The sequence below is a fragment of the Piliocolobus tephrosceles genome, chromosome 7, assembly GCF_002776525.5.
Source record: "Piliocolobus tephrosceles isolate RC106 chromosome 7, ASM277652v3, whole genome shotgun sequence".
Classification (NCBI taxonomy): domain Eukaryota; kingdom Metazoa; phylum Chordata; class Mammalia; order Primates; family Cercopithecidae; genus Piliocolobus; species Piliocolobus tephrosceles.
Genome location: NC_045440.1, coordinates 66,961,946 through 66,983,416, shown reverse-complemented (window position 1 = coordinate 66,983,416; position 21,471 = coordinate 66,961,946). Strand labels below are relative to the sequence as shown.

Here is a 21,471-nt window from a genome sequence, read left to right as displayed (position 1 = left end):
CCTCATTGTAGAAAGTGCCAGAGCACAAAGCAATGACATTTTCAGTAAATCTTTCAGATCAGGCGGACTTCGAATGTGTTTTTTTCTTGCAGGAGAGTGTCTAGAAAAATCCAAAACATTTGGTCTTCATTTCAATTCAAATGTGAATAATCAAGATTTTTCATGATTGTTGTTTGTTTTGGAGGATCTTTTGCCTTGAGTAGCTCTTTATCTATGTATGTTTTTAAAAGAGGCACACTTATACTTTCTTCCCTGTACATGGATACATAGGTCATACACCTTTTGTATGAGCAGTGAATTGTGTCACTCCATACATGAACATACCTAGTATACATTCATAACCATCCTTATCTGTGAAAGGACAACAGTATTCAAAACGTAAGCCAAAGTAGAATGTGAATGCTGGGCTCAGGACCTTATATATATTTTATAAAAGATAAAAGAAATCTGGTAGCTGGGCCAGGCACCAGGCACCGTGGCTCACATCTGTAATCCCAGCACTTTGGGAGGCTGAGGCGGGTGGATTACCTGAGGTCAGGAGTTTGAGACCAGCCTGGCCAACATGGTGAAACCCCATCTCTACTAAAAATACAAGAAATTGGCTGGGTGTGGTGGCATGTGCCTGTAATCTCAGCTACTTGGGAGGCTGAGGCAGGAGAATATCTTGAACCTGGGAGGTGGAAGTTGCAGTGAACCAGGATCACACCACTGCGCTCCGGTCTGGGCAACAGAGCCAGACCCAAAAAAAAAAAAAAAAGGAAGGAAGGGGGGGAGGGAAGGAAGGAAAGAAAGAAAGAAAGAAAGAAAGAAAGAAAGAAAGAAAGAAAGAAAGAAAGAAAGAAAGAGAAACAAAGAAAGAGAGAGAGAGAAAGAAATCTGGTAGCTGGCATTCATATAATTAGTTCCAGTATTTGAAGCCTATTGCTTGTTTCTCAGCTGTCTTGGCAACCTGGTGTACAGATAAACTCTCTCTGAGGAGATGAAACCCTTGGAAAGAAGGCCAGATGCTCACACTGACTTAATAAAACTATACTATTACAAAGAGGATTGCATTCACCTTGTTCTATCCTCTTAACATTTTTTTTAGATTTAAGCATATTTTTATTTTGTGAGCTCAGAAAGTTTTTCTTGTTAATAACTTTTTTCAGTAATTGTGTGTTTTTAAATAAACACATTATACTCCATGCAGAAAATGTGAGAAACATAGATATTCCCTTTACTTCTGAAAACCTTACCTTCTCAACCTCCAGCTGAATGATGACATGCATGGGATCAACCCTAGTGCAACACAAGCTTCACATAATTTATAGATATGTTCCTTAACTTAGGGATGTGGCAAAGGATTTATTGGGAATGACAGCTACATCTGGTTTATTAAACAAGTAACTTGGATGTAAATATGTAGGTGATTCTGGATATGCTGCTTCTTTCTCACTCAGAAGTTGGTGGCAACACCTGGCCAGGCATGGTGGCTCATGGCTGTAATCCCAGCACTTTGGGAGGCCGAGGCGGGTGGATCATGTGGTCACAAGATCAAGACCATCCTGGCTAACACGGTGAAACCCCGTCTCTATTAAACATACAAAAAATTAACCAGGTGTGGTGGTGGGCACCTATAGTCTCAGCTACTTGAGAGGCTGAGGCAGGAGAATGGCATGAACCTGGGAGGCAGAGCTTGCAGTGAGCCAAGATGACGCCACTGTACTCCAGCCTGGGTGACAGAGCGAGACTCTGTCTCAAAAAAAGAGAAAGTCGGTGGCAACACGTAGTGTGGTTGTGGGAATTGTATCAGCATTATCCAGCTTAGATTCCCTTCTTCCTGGCTTGGGGGCATACTTCTGGGTGTTTTTATCCTTCCTGGCATGGAGTGTTAATTTATTTTGGGGCACTAATATGCTTTAGATGTTTGTTACCTCCAAATCTCAATACAATCCCCAGTGATGGAGGTGGGGCCTGGTGGGAGGTGATGGATCATGGAGGTGGATTCTTCATGAATGGCTTAGTGCCATCCCCATGGTGATGAGTGAGTTCTCAGTTGGTTAATTCATTCGAGATCTGGTTGTTTAAAAGAGTCTGGGACCTCCCCCTTCTCTCTCTTATTCCCACTCTGACCACATGATGCACCTGATACTGCTTCATCTTCTGCCATGATTGGAAGCTTCCCGAGGTCCCAACCAGAAGCAGATGCTGGCACCATGCTTCATGCACAGCCTGCAGAACCATGAGCCAATTAAACCTCTTTTCTTTATAAATTTCTCAGCCTCAGGTACTTCTTCGTAGTGATGCAAAAAATGACTAATACAGGGCCATTATTACCAATCCCCCAAAATTTTCAGGCCTCACTTTCGACAAGTACAGACCATAAATATGTAATCATTTGGCTCTCTGAAACACTCTATACACCCTATTTTAAGAAAGACCATTGTACTTCCTATGCAAAACATATCTTAGGGAGCAGCACCAGAAGCAGCATTATACTTTATGTCCAATATCTTGTAGGTTCCATTTTATCTGTTCCCGTAGGCCTCCACTGAACATACTGCTGTCTCTACCTCAAACCCAACATTTAAACTTGAACTAAGCAACTGCTTCATAAAACTAGCTCCCCTGTTGATTTCCTACTTCGGTTACACATTCTCCCAATCATTAGGCTTAAACTTGCAAAACCATCTTCAATGCTCCTTCTTGGTCCTCTGTCAGGCAACACGTCCCAACCACTTTGAATGTCATCACATCCGTTGTACTGCTGCTCCATTTTGCTTCTAGAAAAATTATCACAATTAGTGTCAAAATGTGGATTCAATAATATGTCATTATGGGGGCTGAGTGCTAAAAGAGGAATAGTTTAGAGTTTCTGGTTTGCTCAACTGTATTAAAGATTCTTGTCTGGGAAACATTACACTTATTCTTGAAAAGTTGTTAAAATTTCCCTTGTTTGATTGTAGAAAATATTCAGGTTTTTTCCTTCCTTCTTTTCTTTCTCCTTCTTAGTTTGATAGAGAAAAGAAGAGGGAGGGGGAATTGCTTTTTTGATGTCCCGGAAGTGACAGAAAGGTTAACATTCTCTCTTTTACCTAGTTGGACAAACGAAGATGGTGGCTTTAATAATTAGAAGCTGCATTTTGGTTGATTACTAGGGCCCGGAAGAGATGTACTATTAACTGGTCGTCATAAAACTCAGGGCTTGTTGTTTACCTGAATTTCAGCAGCTCTCTTCACGGAGATGTTATGTCTTTTACTTTGTTCCACAGTGTGCTTAGGGGGTTACCAAGTCAAATTGGCCAGCCCACAAGCTGTTGAACTTTAGTGCACAAAGTAGTAGCTATAGAAACTGAAAGGGTCATTTAGAAAGGCCATGTTCAGTTAAAGACATCTGTGGTTAACACCAAAAAAGAAAGAAGGAAAGCCCGTTGACCCTCAATCCACTCTATGAACAGTTTTACTTCTGTTTCTGAACAGTGAAGTGGAAACCATTTTCAAAGCAAAATGTCTCTGAACAAAAGAAGTTATAATGCAACCACAGCTGCCAAGGTCAGGCTGAGCTCTCCCTTTGGATAGGCAAATGATGTTTGATCCTATATACCTTTGACTAATGTGGCTAAATAATCAACACTTTGCTAAAAGTTCTTGTAAAAATATCATTCCCTAAAAAATTTCAGTTCTGACATTTATGAGGAACATCAGTTTCTAAAAGGAAATACAGTCACATTTGCTTTACAACACTTGTCACATGTTTAACCAGGGTAGATTTACAAGCTCAGTGTCTTAGGCACATGCTTTGAAAAGTCAAAGTTCAATCTTAAATCTATCCCAATGTGGATAAGAAAAGTGATCATATTTATAACCAACCACTGAAAAGCCAAGAGCAGACAGGAGGCATGGGAAGAAGGAGAAAGCTAGTGAGGGTATGTGAAGTGGGGGGAGGGCACAAAATGAGAGTCAAGTCCTCATTCCTTCCCACAGCTCCCAAGATTCCTTCCATCAAAAACACACAAGCCCAGTGCCAAGCACAAGTGTGGGTGTGCATGTGGACATGTAGGTTATGGCGGTGTGTCCAGAATATAGGAGACTTTCCCTTTAGGATCTTGCAGTTTCATGAGGGAGACTGATGTAGATCACTAGTTGTGATGAAAAGCTGGCCTTGACAGATGTGTAAACAGCTTTCTGATACATAGCAGAAGAGCAGGGGCAGAAAGTTTCCTTTCCCCTGGATGGAGCAGGGATGTTCTGATGGAGATGGTGAGACTTGAGCAGGGTCTCTAGTGATTAGTAGGATCAGGAAAGGTAGGAGATGAAAGAAAAGGAGTCATCCAGACATGGTGACATAGGCTGTTCCCAGAGAACAGCAAATGAATTGCACTCTTAGGACACAATTTTCATAGGGAGTGTATTAGTCCATTTTCACACTGCTGAAAGAGATACCTGAGACTGGGCAATTTACAAAGGAAAGAGGTTTAATTGGACTTACAGTTCCACATGGCTGGAGAAGCCTCACAATCATGATGGAAAGCAAAGAGGAGCAAGTCACATCGTACGTGGATGGCAGCAGGCAAAGAGAGAATGAGGAAGTTGCAAAAGCAGAAACCCCTGATAAAACCATGAGATCTCGTCAGACTTATTCACTACCATGAGAACAGTATGGGGAAAACCGCCTCCATGATTCAATTATCTCCCACCAGGACCCTCCCACAACATGTGGGAATTATGGGAGTACAATTCAAGATGAGATTTGGGTGGGGACACAGAGCTAAACCATATCATTCCACCCTGGTTCCTGCCAAATCTCATGTCCTCACATTTCAAAACCAATCATGCCTTCCCAACAGTCCCCCGAAGTCTTAACTCATTTTGGCATTAACTCAAAAGTCCACAGTCCAAAGTCTCATCTGAGAAAGGCAAGTCCCTTCCGCCCATGAGCCTGTAAAATCAAAAGGAAGCTAGTTATTTCCTAGATACAAAGGGGATGCAGACATTGGGTAAATAGAGCCATTCCAAATGGGAGAAATTGGCCAAAACAAAAGGGCTACAGGCCCCATGCAAATCCGAAATCCAGAGAGGCAGTCAAATCTTAGAGCTCCAAAGTTAACTCCTTTGACTCCATGTCACACATCCAGGTCACACTGATGAAAAGGCAGGTTCCCATAGTCTTGGGCAGCTCTACCCTTGTGGCTTTGCAGGGTGCAGCATCCCTCCCAGTCACTCTCACGGACTGGTGTTGAGAGTCTGCGGCTTTTCCAAGTGCATGGTGCAAGCTGCCAGTGGATCTACCGTTCACAGTCTGGGGGATAGGGGCCCTTTTCTCACAGCTCCACTAGGCAGTGCCCCAGTAGAGACTCTGTGTGGGGGCTCTGACCCCACATTTCCCTTCTGCACTGCCCTAGCAGAGGTTTTCCATGAGAGCCCCACCCCTGCAGCAAACTTCTGCCTGGGTATCCAGGCATTTCCATACATCTTCTGAAATCTAGGTAGAGGTTCCAAAACCTCAATTCTTGACTTCTGTGCACCCACAGGCTCAATACCACATGGAAGCTGCCAAGGCTTGGGGCTTGCACCATCTGAAGCCATGGCCTGAGCTCTATGTTGGCCCCTTTCAGCCGTGGTTGGAGCAGCTGGAATGCAGGGCATCAAGTCCCTTGGCTGCACACAGCTCGGGGATGCTGGACCTCGCCCATGAAACCACTTTTTCTTCCTATGCCTCCAGACCTGTGATGGGAGGAGCTGCCATGAAGACCTCTGACATGCCCTAGAAATATTTTCCCCATTGTCTTAGGGATTAACATTCTGTGCCTCGTGACTTATGTAAATTTCTGCCTCATTGTCAGGCTGCAAATTTTCTAAACTTTTATGCTCTGTTTCCCTTTTAATACTGAATGTTTTTAACAGCACCCAAGTCACATCTTGAATGCTTTGCTATTTAGAAATTTCTTCTGCCAGATATCCTAAATCATCTCTCTCAAGTTCAAAGTTCTACAGATCTCTAGGGCAGGGGCAAAATGCCACCAGTCTCTTTGCTAAAACATATCAAGAGTCACATTTGCTCTAGTTCCCAGTAAGTTCCTCATCTCCATCTGAGACCAACTCAGCCTGGATTTCATTGTCCATATCATTATCAGCATTTTTGTCAAAGCCATTCAACAAGTCTCTAGGGAGTTCCAAACTTTCCCACATTTTCCTGTCTTCTTCTGAGCCCTCCAAACTGTTCCAACCTCTGCCCCTTACCCAGTTCCAAAGTCGCTTCCAGATTTTGGGGTATCTCTTCAACAACAACCCACTTCACTGGTACAAATTTACTGTATTAGTCCATTTTCATGCTGCTGATAAAGACATACCTGAGACTGGGCAATTTACAAAAGAAGGGGTTTAACTGGACTTACAGTTCCACATGGCTCAGGAAGCCTCACAATCATGGCGGAAGGCAAAGAGGAGCAAGTCAAATCTTATGTGGATAACAGCAGGCAAAGAGAGAATGAGGAAGATGCAAAAGCAGAAACCCTGATAAAACCATCAGATCTCATGAGACTTATTCACTATGATGAGAACAGTATGGGGGAAACCATCCCCGTGATTTAATTATCTCCCACCAGGTCCCTCCCACAACATGTGGGAATTATGGGAGTACAATTCAAGATAAGATTTGGGTGGGGACACAGCCAAACCATATCAGAGAGTGTTTGCCTCAGCCTGCGATATAATTTGTATATTTGCCCCCACCCAAATCTCATGTTGAATTGTAAACCCTAATGTTGGAGGTGGGTCCTGGCGGGAGGTGATTGAATCACAGGGGTAGATTTCTCATGAATGGATTAGCACCATCCCCTTGGTGCTATTCTTGTGATAGTGAGTGAGTTGTCACGAGATCTTGTCATTTAGAACTGTGTGGGACCACCCTGCCAACTCTCTCTCTTGTTCCTGCTTTCACCATGTGAAATGCATGCTCCTACTTTACTTACTGCCATGACTGTAAGCTTCCTAAGGCCTCAGCACAAGCTGAGCAGACATCAGCACCATGCTTCTCATGAAGCCTATGGAACTGTGAGGCAATTAAATCTCTTTTCTTTATAAATTACCCAGTCTCAGGTATTTCTTTATAGCAATGCAAGAATGGCCTAATATAGTATATTTATGCTGCTATAACAAAATGCCCGAGATGGGGTAATTTATAAAGAACATAAATTTATTTTCTCACAATTCTGGAGACTAGGAAGTCCAAAATCAAGGTGCTACTGGTTCAGTTGTCTGGTGAGGGCTGCTCTCTGCTTCCAGGATGGTGCATTATTGTTGCATCCCCAGAAGGGAGAAACACTGTGTCCTCACATGGCAGAAGGTGGAAGGGCAAGAGAAGCAAACACTGTGTGAAACCTCTTTTTTTTAATTAATTAATTAATTATTATTATTATTTTTGAGATGGAGTCTCACTCTGTCTCCCAGGCTGGAGTACAGTGGTGCAATCTCAGCTCACTGCAACCTCCACCTCCTGGGTTCAAGTGAGATTCTCTGGCCTTAGCCTCCTGAGTAGCTGGGACAACAGGCATGTGCCACCACACCTGGCTAATTTTTGTATTTTTAGTAGAGACAGAGTTTTGCCATGTTAGCCAAGTGGTCTCAAACTCTTGACCTCAAGTGATCCACCTGCCTCGGCTTCCCAAAGTGCTGGGATTATTGGCGTGAGCCACCATGCCTGGCCTGAAGCCTCTTCCATAAGGGCCTTAGTCCCATTCATGAGAGGAAGAGCTCTCATGACCCAATCACCTCTTAAAGGCCCTACCTCTTGACACTATCACATTGCCTTTAAGTTTCAACTCCTGAATTTTGGAAGAGACATATTCAAACCACAGCATTCCACTCTGGCTCCCCTAAATTCATGTCCCTCTCAATTGCAAAATACATTCATTCCATCTCTCAAAAGTCTTAACTCATTCCAGCATCAACTCAAAAGTTTAAAGTCTAGAGTCTCATCTAAATCAGATATAGATAATACTCAAGGCACAATTCACCCTGAGACAAAGTTCCTTCCAGCTGTGAGCCTGCAAAACCAAACAGGTTATGTGCTTCCAAAATACAATTTGGACGTTTCTATTCCAAAAAGGAGAAATTGGAAAGAATAAAGGGTAACAGATTCCAAGTAAGACCAAAACCCAACAAGGCAAACAACATTAAATCTTGAGGCTACAGAATAATCTTCTTAGACACCATTTCCTGGATTCTGGACACACTGGGACAGGGGTTAAACCTCCAAGTCTCTTGGCAGCCTTGTCTCCATGGCTTTGCTGGACACTACACACACTAAAGCGCTCACAGGTTAGAGTCAGGTGCCTGTGGCTCTCTTAGGCGGGTGTTGCACACTGGTGGCTCCACAGGTCTGGAGTCTTGGGGGCAGCCCTGTTCCCATGGCTCCACTGAGCCCTGCCCTAGAGGTAGCTTTCTACAGTGGCCCTCCCCTCTTAACTCCAATAAGCATCTCTCTAGTGGGGGCTCTCTTTGGCACCCCTGCTCCTGTGACAGTTGTCTGTCTAGGCTCCGCAGGTCTCTAAGGCATCCTTTGAAATCTAACTGGAGGCAGCCATACCTTAACAGCACTTGCATTCTGCTAGCCTGCAGAATTAACACCACATGGATGCCACTAAGATTTATGACCTGTACCTTACAGAGAGGTATTCCAAGCCACATGTGCCTGGTTAAACCACAACTGGGGCAGGTGAGAAGGACTGCACAAGAATCCTGGGAGCAGAGACTTTTAAGATGGCCTATGTGAACTCCTATATTCCATGGGAATCCTGGATTCTTTCCTGGAAACAATTCTGCCCTCAAGGCCCTGTCACTCTGGCTTGTAATGGGCTTGGTAGCCTCTAAGATCTTCAGAATGCCTTCAGGGTCATTCTCCCATCCATATTCTTGATGAATAGCACCTGGCTTCCTCCTGTCTATACTAATCTCCTCATCAAATGGTTGCTTGGCCACACCCTTGGTGTTCTCTCCTGAACACACTTATTTTCATTCTTTACATGGCAGGCTGAACATTTTTCAAATCTTTAACTTCTACTTCCCTTTTAATGATAAATTCTGTCTTTAAATCATTTTTCTTTTCACATTTTCTCATCTTCTCACATTTTTATAAGCAGTTAAAAGAAGCCATGCACTGCCCTGAATATTTTGCTGCCTAGATATTTCTTCTGCCACATATCCTAGTTTATCACTCTTAAATTCTGACTTCCACAAAGTGTAGGACATGGACATAATTCAGTTCTTGGCCATCTGGTAACAAGGATGGCCATTCCCCCAGTTTCCAATACCTTGTTTTAATTTCTAAGAACTCATCAAAATAGCCTTTTCTGTCCATGTTTCCACCAGCATTCTGATCAGAACCACTTAAATAATCCCTAAGAAGATCAAGGATCTTTTTTCTTCTGAGTGTTCACCAGAATCACCCTTAGTGCTCTGTTCACGGCAATACAGCCTTTTTTTTTTTTTTCAGTATTTACTTTAAGACTGTTCTAGTCTCTACCCATAACCCAGTTTCAAAGCCACTTCCATATTTCCAGGTATTTATTATAGCGCTCACCCCACTTCTCACTACCAATTTCTGCCTCAGTCTGTGCTGCGATAACCTAATATCTAAGACTGGGCAATTTATAAAGAACAGAAATTTATTTTTCACAGGTCTGGAGGCTGAGGAGGCCAAGATTGGAGCACCAGAAGATTCAGGTCTCGTGAGGCCTTGCTCTCAGCCGCAATGTGATGACTTCTTGCTGCACCCTTACATGGTGGTAGGGCAATGGAGCTCCCTTCAACCTCTTATATAAGGTCACTGATTCCATCCATGAGACCTCTGCCCTCATGACTGAATCACCTCCTAAAGACCCACCACTTAATGCTGTTGCACTGGAGAGTAAGTTTCAACATGAATTTTGGAGGAGGCACAAACATTCAAATCATAGTCTTTCACCCCTTGCTCACTAAAATTCAAGTCCTTCTCCCATACGAAATGCATTCATTCCATCCCAATAGCCCCCAAGTCTTAACTTGTTCCAGTATCAACTTAAAAGTCTAAAGAGTCTCCTCTAAATCAGATATGGGTGACACTCGAGGTATGATTCATCCTGAGTCAAATTCCCCCTCCTGCTGTGAGTCTGTGAAGTCAAAAAAATTTGCTTGCAAAACACAATGCTTAGACAGGCATAGAACAGACATTCCCATTCCAAGGGGAGAAAGAGAAAACAAGAAAAAGTAACAGATGCCAACCAAACCCAAAATCCATCAGGACAAACATTAAATCTTAAGTGTCCAGAATAATCTTCTTTAACTACACGCCCCACCTTCTGGACACAGGGGGTACAGTTGGACCCCCAAAGTTCTGGTAAGCCCTGCCCTTATGGCTTTGTTTGGTGCCGCCCATGCAGTAGCTCTCACACACTGGAGTCATGTACCTGTGGCTTTTCCAGGCTGACCTGCATGATGGTAACACTAGAGTTCTGGGGTCTCAGGGGTGCCCCACTCCTATGACTCCACTAGGGATTGCCCTGGTGGGAGCTCTCTGCAGTGGCTCCAGACTTGCAGCAATTCTCTGCCTAGGCCCCAAGTATCTTCAGGACATCCTTTGAAATCTAGGTGGAGGTAGCCATGCCCCCAAGCTCTTGCATTCTTTGTGCCTGTAAGAGTTAGCACCACGTGGATGCTGGCAGGGTTTACCACTTGTGCCCTCTAGAGGTGTGGCCATAGCTGACCACCCTGCACATGGGCCTACTGGAGCCACATGTGGGGCACCAGAGGAGCTCTACACTGGAACGTGAGGGCAGGAACTTAAGGTGGCCCTAGGCAGGAGTCTCGAGGTCACATGGGCACTTCCATCTGGGCTCTTCCATTGGAACCCGTTCTGCCCTCAAGGCTCTGGCACTCTGGGCCTGTGATGGGAGTGGCAGCCCCAAAGATCTCCAAAATGCCTTCAGCATCATTCTTCCATTGTCTTGATGAATAGCACATGGCTTCCTTCATTCATGCTAATCTCCTCATCAAATAATCTTTTGGCCACACCCTTGGTTTTCTCTGCCAGGCATACTTTCTTATTCTTTACTACCTGGCCAGGATGAGAGTTTTCCAAATCATTATGTTCTGTCTTCTTTGTGGTTAAAATTCTGTCTTTAATTTGCTTCTCTCTTCTCACATTTTACTATAAGCAGTTAAGAGAAGCCAAGCTGCATCCTCAACACTTTGCTTAGAGATTTCTTCCACCAAATATCCTAATTCATCACTCTTAAGTTCTGCTTACCGCAAAACACTAGGACACAAATACAGTTCAGCCAAGTTTTTTTTCGCTTTATAACAAGGATGGCTTTTACTCCATCTCCAGTATCATGTTTCTCATTTCCATCTAAGACTTCATCAGAATGGCCCTTACTGTTCATATTTCTACCAACATTCTGTTAATTATTTCTTAATCACTAAGAAGATTGAAGAATTCTCTACTGCCCACCTCTTCTTCTGAGCCCTCACCAAAATCACCCTTAATATCCTGTTCATGACAATATAGGTTTTTTTCTAGTGTTCACTTCTAAACTTTTCCAGCCTCTACCTGTTACCCAGTTCCAAAGCTACTTCCACATTTTCAGGTATTTATAGCAACATCCCATTTCTCACTACCAAATTCTGTTTTGGCCCTTTTGGGCTGCTGTGACAAAATGCCTAACACTGGGTAACTTACAAAGAACAGAAATTTATTTTTCACAGTTCTGGAGGTGGGGAAGCCAAGATCAAGGTGCCAGTAGATTCAGTGACTGGTAAGGGCTAGTCCTCTGCTCCATAGATGGTGCCTTGTTGTTGTGTCCTCACATGGTGGAAGGGGCAGGGAGCTCCCTTTAACCTCTTCTATAAGGTCACTGAATCCATCCATGAGGACTCTGTCCTCATGACTTGATCACCTCCAAAGGGCCACACTATTTAACACTGCTGTATTGGAGATTATGCTTCAACGTGAATTTTGGAAGGACACAAACCTTCAAACCATAGCAACTTCCAATCAATTTCCTTTTTTATCTAAGTTAGTTTATGATAGGGTTCTGTCACTTGCAATTGGAAGGATCCTGGTTGCCTGTGCTGGTTATCTTCATTTACTTGGCTATTCCCTCCATCCACAGTCCTCATTTTGTTCTGCATCCCCGAAAGCTAACTGTGTAGATCACACGCATGGGTTCCCTTGCCCTCCTACTTCTAGCTGGGGTTCACCAGTGAGAGTCTCTAGCAGGAGATGGAGTAAGGGGAGAGTGAGGCTTAGGATTTATTGCCCTGACACTGCTCCATCCAGGCCCTGTGGATTTTGTGCAGGCCTCTCCTGAATGCACAGCTCCTGGCAGCAGCCTTGGAGACAGCAGCTGTCTCCCAGCCTTGGTAACTTCTCCCTTCCTCTGTCCCTTCCCACCAAGATGTGGAAATGGCTCCCTGCTGTGACTAGCCTAAAGTAGGGCACAGCCTTTTGTTGCTCTTTTTAAATCCTGCCAACACATTTGCAAATAGTACTTTTACTAAAATCACCTTAATTACTCACCTTAATTACTCAGCTAGAGAGTGTCACCTCCTTTCTCCCAGGATCCTGACTGCTACAAGCCCTCAGCTGACTGGTGGGTCGGGGGTTGTAGGGATGAATCTTTCCTAGACTAGGACTCTTGGGATCTAAATTATAAACAAACTGCTAAACGTTCTGGATTATTCTGTTTTGAAACAATACCACCATCAACTGTTAGCCTATAGGTGACATGTTTAGCCCAGGATCTGCAAATCCATAGCTGAGGTACCAGCATTTCCCATTCCCATGTATTTGTATGAATTCATTAATGAAATTACAAGTCTGTCCACTGGGTCTTCAGCAGTCACCATCAGTCCACTGCTTGCCCTTCAAGTATTGACCCCAAAGTCCTGCACTTTTGTCCTGATATCCACTGTGCCTAAGACAGGTCCTTGAAATACAGAGATGGCCAAGAATCCCAATGCTCCACTGGAGCCTCACTTCCAGCTGAGAATTCTAGAGCTAAGTCAGGGATCACTTGCCCTGGAAATACCCAATCCTAACTTTTCTTGGGGCAATCTTTGGAGGCAGACTCCTTGCTCAGGCCCTTCATCGCTGCCTGATTGCCTTGGTCACTCTGGCAATTTGTGCCATCTTAAACAGCCTTCCCAAGACTCAGATTACATGGGTAAGGCACTAGGACCCTTAATGAACATTGATGATGAACTTTGCAGATGTCTAGCTAGCCACAAAATTTCATAGTCAGCAACCACAGACTTCTGTACAGCTTTGAAGAAATCGTTATTTATTTATTTATTTTATTTTATTTTTGAGATGGAGTCTAGCTCTGTTGCCAAGGCTGGAGTGCAGTGGTGTGATCTCAGCTCACGGCAACCTCCGCCTCCCAGGTTCAAGTGATTCTCCTGCCTCAGCCTCCCGAGTAGCTGGGATTACAGGCATGTGCCACTGCGCCCAGCTAATTTTTGTATTTTTTAGTAGAGATGGGGTTTTGCCATGTTGGCCAGGCTGGTCTTAAACTCCTGACCTCAGGTGATCTGCCCACCTCAGCCTCCCAAAGTGCTGCGATTACAGGCGTGAGCCACCGCACCCAGCCGTATTCTCTTTAAAACCACACTTACCCAAACACAGTGCACTTCCATAGGTGTATTAGTTTCCTAGGACTGCCATAACCAGGTACCACAGACCGGGTGGCTTAAGAAAATAGAGTTGTATTGTCTCACAGTTCTGCAGGCTGTATACAGGTTGAAATCAAGGCACCAGCAGAGGCATGCTCCCTCTGACACCTCTGGGGAGGATTATTCTTGCCTCTTTTCAGCTTCTGGTGGCCTCAGGCATTTCTTGGCTTGTGACAGTGCAACTCCAACCTCTGCTTCCATCTTCATATGGCTGTCTTCTTCTGTGCATCTCTGTCTCTTCACATGGTATTCTTTGTTACAATGACAAAAATTATATTGGATTCAGGGCCCACACTACTCCAGCAGGACCTCAGCTTAACTCATCGCGTCTACAATTACCCTATTTCCAAATAAGGTCACATTCTGAGGTACCGAGTGTGAGAACGTTGACATATCTTTTTTGAGCTATATAGTTCAACCCACAACAATAGGGGGATGCAAGTTTGGCCACAGTTCTGCAAAATATTAACCAAAAGTCCAAAACTTTTTCTCTGATTCAAAAAGGTGACAGTGGCAGGCAAACAAAAGTTATGTTAGTATAAGAATAATCTTGAATCTGTTTTCATTTATTTCTAAAATATATCCTGGGTCTTACTAACTCGCAACTGACAAACACAATGGTTTGTGACAGAAAAAGGCACTACCCAGAAACTTGTTTTCAAGGTTGACTTTCCCCCTTACCAATAGTTGATATTTGAGGAAGATACTTGGTTCTTCAGTTTCTGTTTTCTCATATTTAAAAAGAAGGATTAATACCTAGTTCATTTATGTTACAGACCATTTGAGATGATAAATAAGATTAAAAAAATAAAAGTACTAGGTAAGCTGTAGCATAACACAGAGGCAAGTGGTTATCATCATTAACATTAACTGTTTATTGACTATAGTCAATTCATTAAAGATATTACTAAGTTAATACACACAAATTCTGGTTTATAACTCTGGAAAGTATATGTGACCTAAATGGTATGCTCTAGGTTAGAAAGATAAATAGTATGATACAGATTTTTCTTTTTTATAAAAAAAGGCTAGGGTTAATTTATTGTCATCAAAGAACAAATGCTTGAATAGTAAAGTAATATATTAAGTTAAAACAATATTAAGTCTTTAAGTAACTTTTTTTCTTACCTTTGAGGAATTATTTCTCAGTGTAAACAATAAAGTTAACGAAAGAGACAAAAATCAGTCTCCAGGGGAAAAAAGCAAACAGGGTTTTAAAATATATTAATAATCATAAAAATTATAGCAAAGTCAGAATGGGATATTTGTTAATTATGATTTTTTATTATTTATTTATTTATTTATTTATTTATTTGATGGAGTCTTGCTCTGTTGCTAGACTGGAGTGCAGTGGTGCAATCTCAGCTCACTGCAACCTCCGCCTCCCGGGTTCAAGCTATTCCCCTGCCTCAGCCTCCCGAGTAGCTGCGACTATAGGCACGCGCCTCCACACCCAGCTAATTTTTTTGTTTTGTTTTGTATTTTAGTAGAGAGGAGGTTTCACCCTGTTGGCTAGGGTGGTCTCAATCTCCTGACCTCGTATCGGCCCACCTCAGCCTCCCCAAGTGCTGGGATTACAGGCGTGAGCCACCACACCTGGGCTGTTAATTCTGATTTTTTAAATACTATCCAATCATGGTATACTTATTTCCATACTTGTATCAAGGCTCTGAATTCAGTAAATACCACTTGAAACATTGGCTTTTTCTTTCAAAATTGATTTATGCTTTAGAAAGAACACACCAAGGGAAAGCTACAAACAGGCCATGCAGCTACTTACAATTTAACCAACTGGAGATTTTGGTAACTTGCCGAGATATTTAAATTGCTTTTAAATTTTAAAAATACTTTTTATAGGCCAGGCATAGTGGCTCACACCTGTAATCCCAGCACTTTGAAAGGCTGAGTTGGGCGGACCACCTGAGGGCAGGAGTTTGAGACCAGCCTGGCCAACATGGCAAAACCCCATTTCTACTAAAAACACAAAAATTAGCTGGGCATGGTGGCGATCACCTGTAATCCAAGCTACTCGGGATGCTGAGGCAGAAGAATCGCTTGAACCTGGGAGGCGAAGGTTGCAGTAGCTGAGATCATGCCATTGCACTCCAGTCTTGGCAACAGAGCGAGACTCCATCTGAAAGAAAAAAAAAAATTATAGATGTATATATATATACACACACACACACACACACGTGCGTATATATATATACACACATGCATATTGTATAAGGATTTTTAAAGTAAAGATTAATTTTTCTTCTTTTACATAAAGATATAGATTTAGTAAAGAAAATATAATTAACAATCTTTACTAAACAAAAATTAGTATCGTACTTAAAAGACAGCATGAAGGATTTAGATTTTTCAATTACGAATCCAAAGCTTATAAAAAGTATGAGTCACTTGAATGTATTCTGATGGCCAGTCCTGTGGGTCAATGGGCTGAGCAACCAGTCAGGGCCTGAAAGATGTCTTGTCCAAAAAGCCTGCACAAAACTAGCTAGATTTACTCTTCTTTCAGATTAAGTTACCATGTGTCACATGGTCCCTGTTAATACACAATAGACACCAGGAGAGTCACACCTTGTCTTTAATTCTGTAAGGTAGTATTCATTCTTGACACTTCCAGCAAATCTCCATGTCCTGCGGATTCTAACTTCTAGATAAATTCAGAACATACCCATTTGTTCCCATCTCCACTGTCTCTAACATTGTGGCCTCTCACTGGACCAGGTCATGTCTCCACTCTTGCCCTAGCCATGCATTCTCCATCATGAGCCAGAATGTCTAAGGTGTATGTCATTCTCTCTAAGATACATTTTTTCCAGTGAATGTCAAGCTTATAATTCAATCCAAACTCAGAAGCAAGGCCTTTCATAATCTGGTCCCGGCTGCCTCTCCAGCTTTCTCTTGGTATTTGGCCTCCCTCCTCCTCACCTACCTATTACCTTAGCCATACAAGAAATAACAAACCATCACCAATAATAATGGCCTCTAGAGAGGCAGTAAAATCGCTGTCTTGATCATTACTAGCTTGGAATTCTACGCCAGTCTGTCTGATTCTCATCCACCTCTTGACCATGTTACTGTATAGTCTCTCTGCTAGCTTCCATTATTATTCATTGTTATTAATAATAATGTTTATTATTTTTATTTTAAAAATACTCCCTTGTACAGAATTAAACTCATAGGTGATTTATAAAGTCTGTCTCAAGAATTTTGCCCTAAAACTTACATTAAGAGGAAAGTTTTTCACTTACATCTCCAATAAAAAGAATAGGAAAAGCTATTCTATTTTTCTTCCCATAGGACTAGTCTTTTGAGTGCTTCAGCGAGAGATTTTATGCAGAATGGCAGCCAAGACAAAAAGACAATCTGAGAGCAGGCACATACATTTTAGAGGACAAAAGAATGAAATTTCTTTATTAATCCCATCATTATATTTTTTCATTTTTACTTGGTTGTTTTGTTCTGTGGTTTTTTGTTTTTTGATTTTTGTGGGTTGTTTTTTTTTTTTTTTTTTGAGACAGTATCTCTCTCTGCCATCCAGGCTGGAGTGTAGTGGCACGATCTCCACTCACTGCAACTTCTGCCTCGTTGGTTCAAGAGATTCTTGTGCCTCAGCCTCTTGAGTAACTGGGGCCACAGGTGCGCACCACCATGCATGCCTTGCTAATGTTTGTATTTTTTGTAGAGATGGTTTTGTCATGTTGGCCAGGCTGGTCTCGAACTCCTGGCCTCAAGTAATCTGCCCGCCTCAGCCTCCCAAAGTGCTAGGATTACGGACCCATCATTATTTATTAGGGACTTAAAAAATCATAGGAAATAAAATAGTCTGAGGGTTTTAAAAATCTTTTGGAGAAACAAGAGCTTTAGAAAGACCCATATTTGCTTTTCTTTTGTGAGTCATTCTTTGAGACCAAAATCTCACACCTGTCATAGAGAACCATTTTCCCATTAAGAACGGGTGGCGACCCCATTAGCAGCATGCAGCCTGGCATGAGGCCTGCCTTCTCCTTTATAGGCAGTGCCTGGCTAATGCCTGGCTAGTTGCTACTACAGTGAAAAAAAGGAAAAAAAAGAAATTACTCCTGTAATCAGAACACAGTGGTTCTTGATGTGATTTAATACACACCTGGAAAGTGTGAATTAAATTAGAAGATATCAAATAGCTTCCAATTTGGGCCAGCCTGACTCTCCCTTCAGTCCTTCCCAATGGATAAATTCTTACCACTGGGCCAGGTGAGGTGGCTCATGCTGGTAATCCTAGCACTTTGGGAGGCTGAGGTAGGCAGATCACATGAGGTCAGGAGTTCGAGACCAGCCTGGCCAAAATGATGAAACCCCGTCTCCACTAAAAATACAAAAATTAGCTGGGTGTGCTTGTGCATACCTGTAATCCCAGCTACTCAGGAGCCTGAAGCAGGAGAATCCCTTGAACCCAGGGGGCGGAGATTGCAGTGAACCGAGATCGAGCCACTGCACTCCAGCCTGGGTGACAGAGTGAGACTCCGTCTCAAAAAAAAAACAACTTCTTACCAATGGAACATTGTGCCATTCTGTGCTTTCCTTTGATATGATCTCTAGTGGCCATGGGGGTGATGTTGATGGCTTGTTTGCACTTGCCTTAGGGGCTAGGTGGAGGAAATTGGACACAATAATTAATTCATATTCAATGCCCAAGGGTGCATCAAGAAACCTGAACTTGAATCTCAGGTTGCAAAAATGCAATTCAAAGAGAACATGATATTCCTTCTCCCCTGGCATTTTGCTGATAGAATTATCAAGCTCAATGGAAGATTACCCCCTACTATATTACATTCACTTTAAACATCCTCCAATATAAGGAGCAGCAAAACTACAAGTAAAATGATCTTACCAATGTACTTCCTTGATTTAAAATACTACCAGCACAAATGCAACTTGAACATTTAAAATGATATTTGGGGAAAAAAATGGATCCTATGTCTGTTGATTACTCCTATAATAAAAACACTTTCTATGGTGTAACCGTGGGTGTTTTTTTTTTCTTACATGAGCAATTTTATAATGGAAAAACACTGTGACCTTAACCTTATGAAAAGTTGAAAAACACAGACACACTTTATGTTGAACATAAACAAAAATATCTAACTACCAGGCTTATTTCCTGGCCAGTAAGCATTTGATGTGTTCATGAAGCCTTGTAAAGTATTACAGCAGCTGTGACTGCATGGAAAGACTCCTTGAGCAGGTTGGGGCATGACCTCCATCTTAGGTAGTGTTGTCATCAGCTCTTAGAGGGATACTGACTTTTTACAGTGGCCTGTAACATCATCCCTCCTCTCTTCTTTCTTTATATGTATATTTAAGTTATAAAGATAATATATGTTCTCTTTTAATTTGGAAAAATAGAAACAATATTTTTTAAAGAATTTTTTTTATTGATTCATTACTTCTCCACATCCATTGTTAATATCCTGGTGTATAATCTCACTACTTATTTGTATGCATTGGTTAAGGTTGTGTAATCAGACAGGGCATACAATTTTGGCTTCTACTTTTTTTTCAACATAGTATCATCACTTCTGTTTCATTTTATTTTTTATGACATTGTCTCACTCTGTTGCCCAGGCTGGAGTGCAGTGGCCCAATCTCAGCTCAGTGCAGCCTCTGCCTCCAGGGTTCAAGTGATTCTCCTGCCTCAGCTTCCCGAGTAGCTGGGACTACAGGCATGCACCACCATGCCTGGGTATTTTTTGTATTTTTAGTACAGACAGGGTTTCACCATGTTGGCCAGGCTGGCCTTGAACTCCTGACTTTAGATGATCCACCCCCCAGCGGCCTCCCAAAATTCTGGGATTACAGGCGTGAGCCACTGCACCCGGCCAATTTTTATTTTTTTATTTTTTCATTTTTTAATTGAGAGAGGATCTTACTCTGTCACTAGATTGGAGTCTAGTGGTGCAATCATGACTCACTGCAGCCTCGACCTCCTGGACTCAAGTAATCTTCCCATCTCAGCCCCCCAAGTAACTGGGTCTACAGACGCATGCTACCATGCTCAGCTACTTTTTAAATATTTTGTAGAGATGAGGTCTCACTGTATTGCCCAGGCTAGTCTCAAACTCCTGGGCTCAAATGATCCTATTGCTCCAGCCTTCCAAAATGTTGGGATTACAGGTATGTAATCCCTGTAATTGTAAGTGTAAGCCACTGTGCCCAGACACTTCTGCTCATTTTTAAGGCTCTTTTAATGACTGCATACCATTACATGAAGTGTTGGTAGCATAGCTTGCTTAACTACCAGCTATTTAGTTTCTGCCCCCTCTCTAACAGAGACACTTTCTTCTGCCATTGTAAACAATATTGTAAAGATCACTTTTGTGCAAGAATAATAGCAACTTCCAAAAGTATAACAGGTCAAAATGTGTTAATATTTATGGCTCTTTGGTCAGCATACCAAATTACTTTCCCAAAGGGCTCTGTTACTTTGTTTGTACACTAGTTATGTGCAGAGTACCCAGCTACTTTGCCACACCCTTCATTGCCACTGGATAGTGTGATATTTTTAATGATGTCTTTAATTTAATAGATTGGTATGGTAGCTCAGGGTTATGATTTTTATCTGACTACAAGCAAAGTCATTTTTCCCATAACTTCATATTTCTTCTCTTATAAATGGTCTTGGTGTGCCCTTTCCTACTTTGTCTTAATTTTGTTTTAATTGATTTGTGTGACTTTTTTAAAATTTTTTTTGAGACGATGTCTGGCTCTGTCACCCAAGCTGGAGTACAGTGGCACGATCTTGGCTCACCGCAAACTCACCCTCCTGTGTTCAAGCGATTCTCATGCCTCAGCCTCCTGAATAGCTGGGATTACAGGCACACACCACCACACCCAGCTAAAGTTTGTATTTTGAGTAGGGATGGGGTTTCACCATGTTGCTCAGGCTGATCTCGAACTCCTGACCTCAAGTGATCCACCCACCTTGGCCTCCCAAAGTGCTGGGATTATAAGCATGAGTCACTGCGATGGGCTAATTTGTGTGAGTTCTTAATATTTGACGCTTTGGTCTCCTATTTGCTGTAAATGTTTATTTTCCTTTTAAACTCATACACACAGAATTTTAAAATTTTACTGTAATCAAATCCGTGTGTTTTCTTTTATTGACTTCTGTTGCTTCTATCCTTAAGAAACTCTTCCAATGCATAAAATGAATAAATTCAGTTCCACTTTCTTCTAGATTTTCTGTTTTAAAGTGTTTAACTTTGTAAATTCTCTGAAAATGATTTTCTTAATGTTGTATAGGTCTAAACTGTTTTTCCAATTGCTAGCCAATAATCTCATTCACTTGCCAAATATTTATAGTGTTATAGTGTTATATAGTATAGATGTAATTCTTTCATTTGAGGGTAAATCTGTTCTGTTTTATTGAGATATCTATTTAAGATTTATAGCTGAACTGATTGTGGCTTTTTAATGTACAGGCACAGCCCCTACGTCTTTGTAGATAATTTTTTTTTTTTTTACTAGAGTACTTCTTGGATTGTACTTGCCAACTTCATCAAACATATTTATTTTAGCACACTTTTAAAATCACTGCTTATATAGGAAAATTGTATAATTTTCCCTAAAATTCAATACCTTATTTTAAACAAAACTATGGATAAAATAAATCTTAATAAAGAATAATAAGGCCGGGCACGGTGGCTCAAGCCTGTAATCCCAGCACTTTGGGAGGCCGAGACGGGCGGATCACACGGTCAGGAGATCGAGACCATCCTGGCTAACACGGTGAAA

The 21,471-nt window shown here is 42.1% G+C and overlaps 1 protein-coding gene across 1 annotated transcript in view; it reads right to left on the bottom strand.

The window, feature by feature from the left end:
• Positions 1 to 14,096, bottom strand: part of DNAJC5B (DnaJ heat shock protein family (Hsp40) member C5 beta) — a 127,827-nt gene extending 113,731 nt beyond the window's left edge. Inside the window, exon 1 of the mRNA XM_023222408.2 lies at positions 13,633 to 14,096. The gene's annotated coding sequence lies outside the window, so the exon portion shown is untranslated. The remainder of the gene's footprint in view (positions 1 to 13,632) is intronic.
• Positions 14,097 to 21,471: the final 7,375 nt, after the last annotated feature.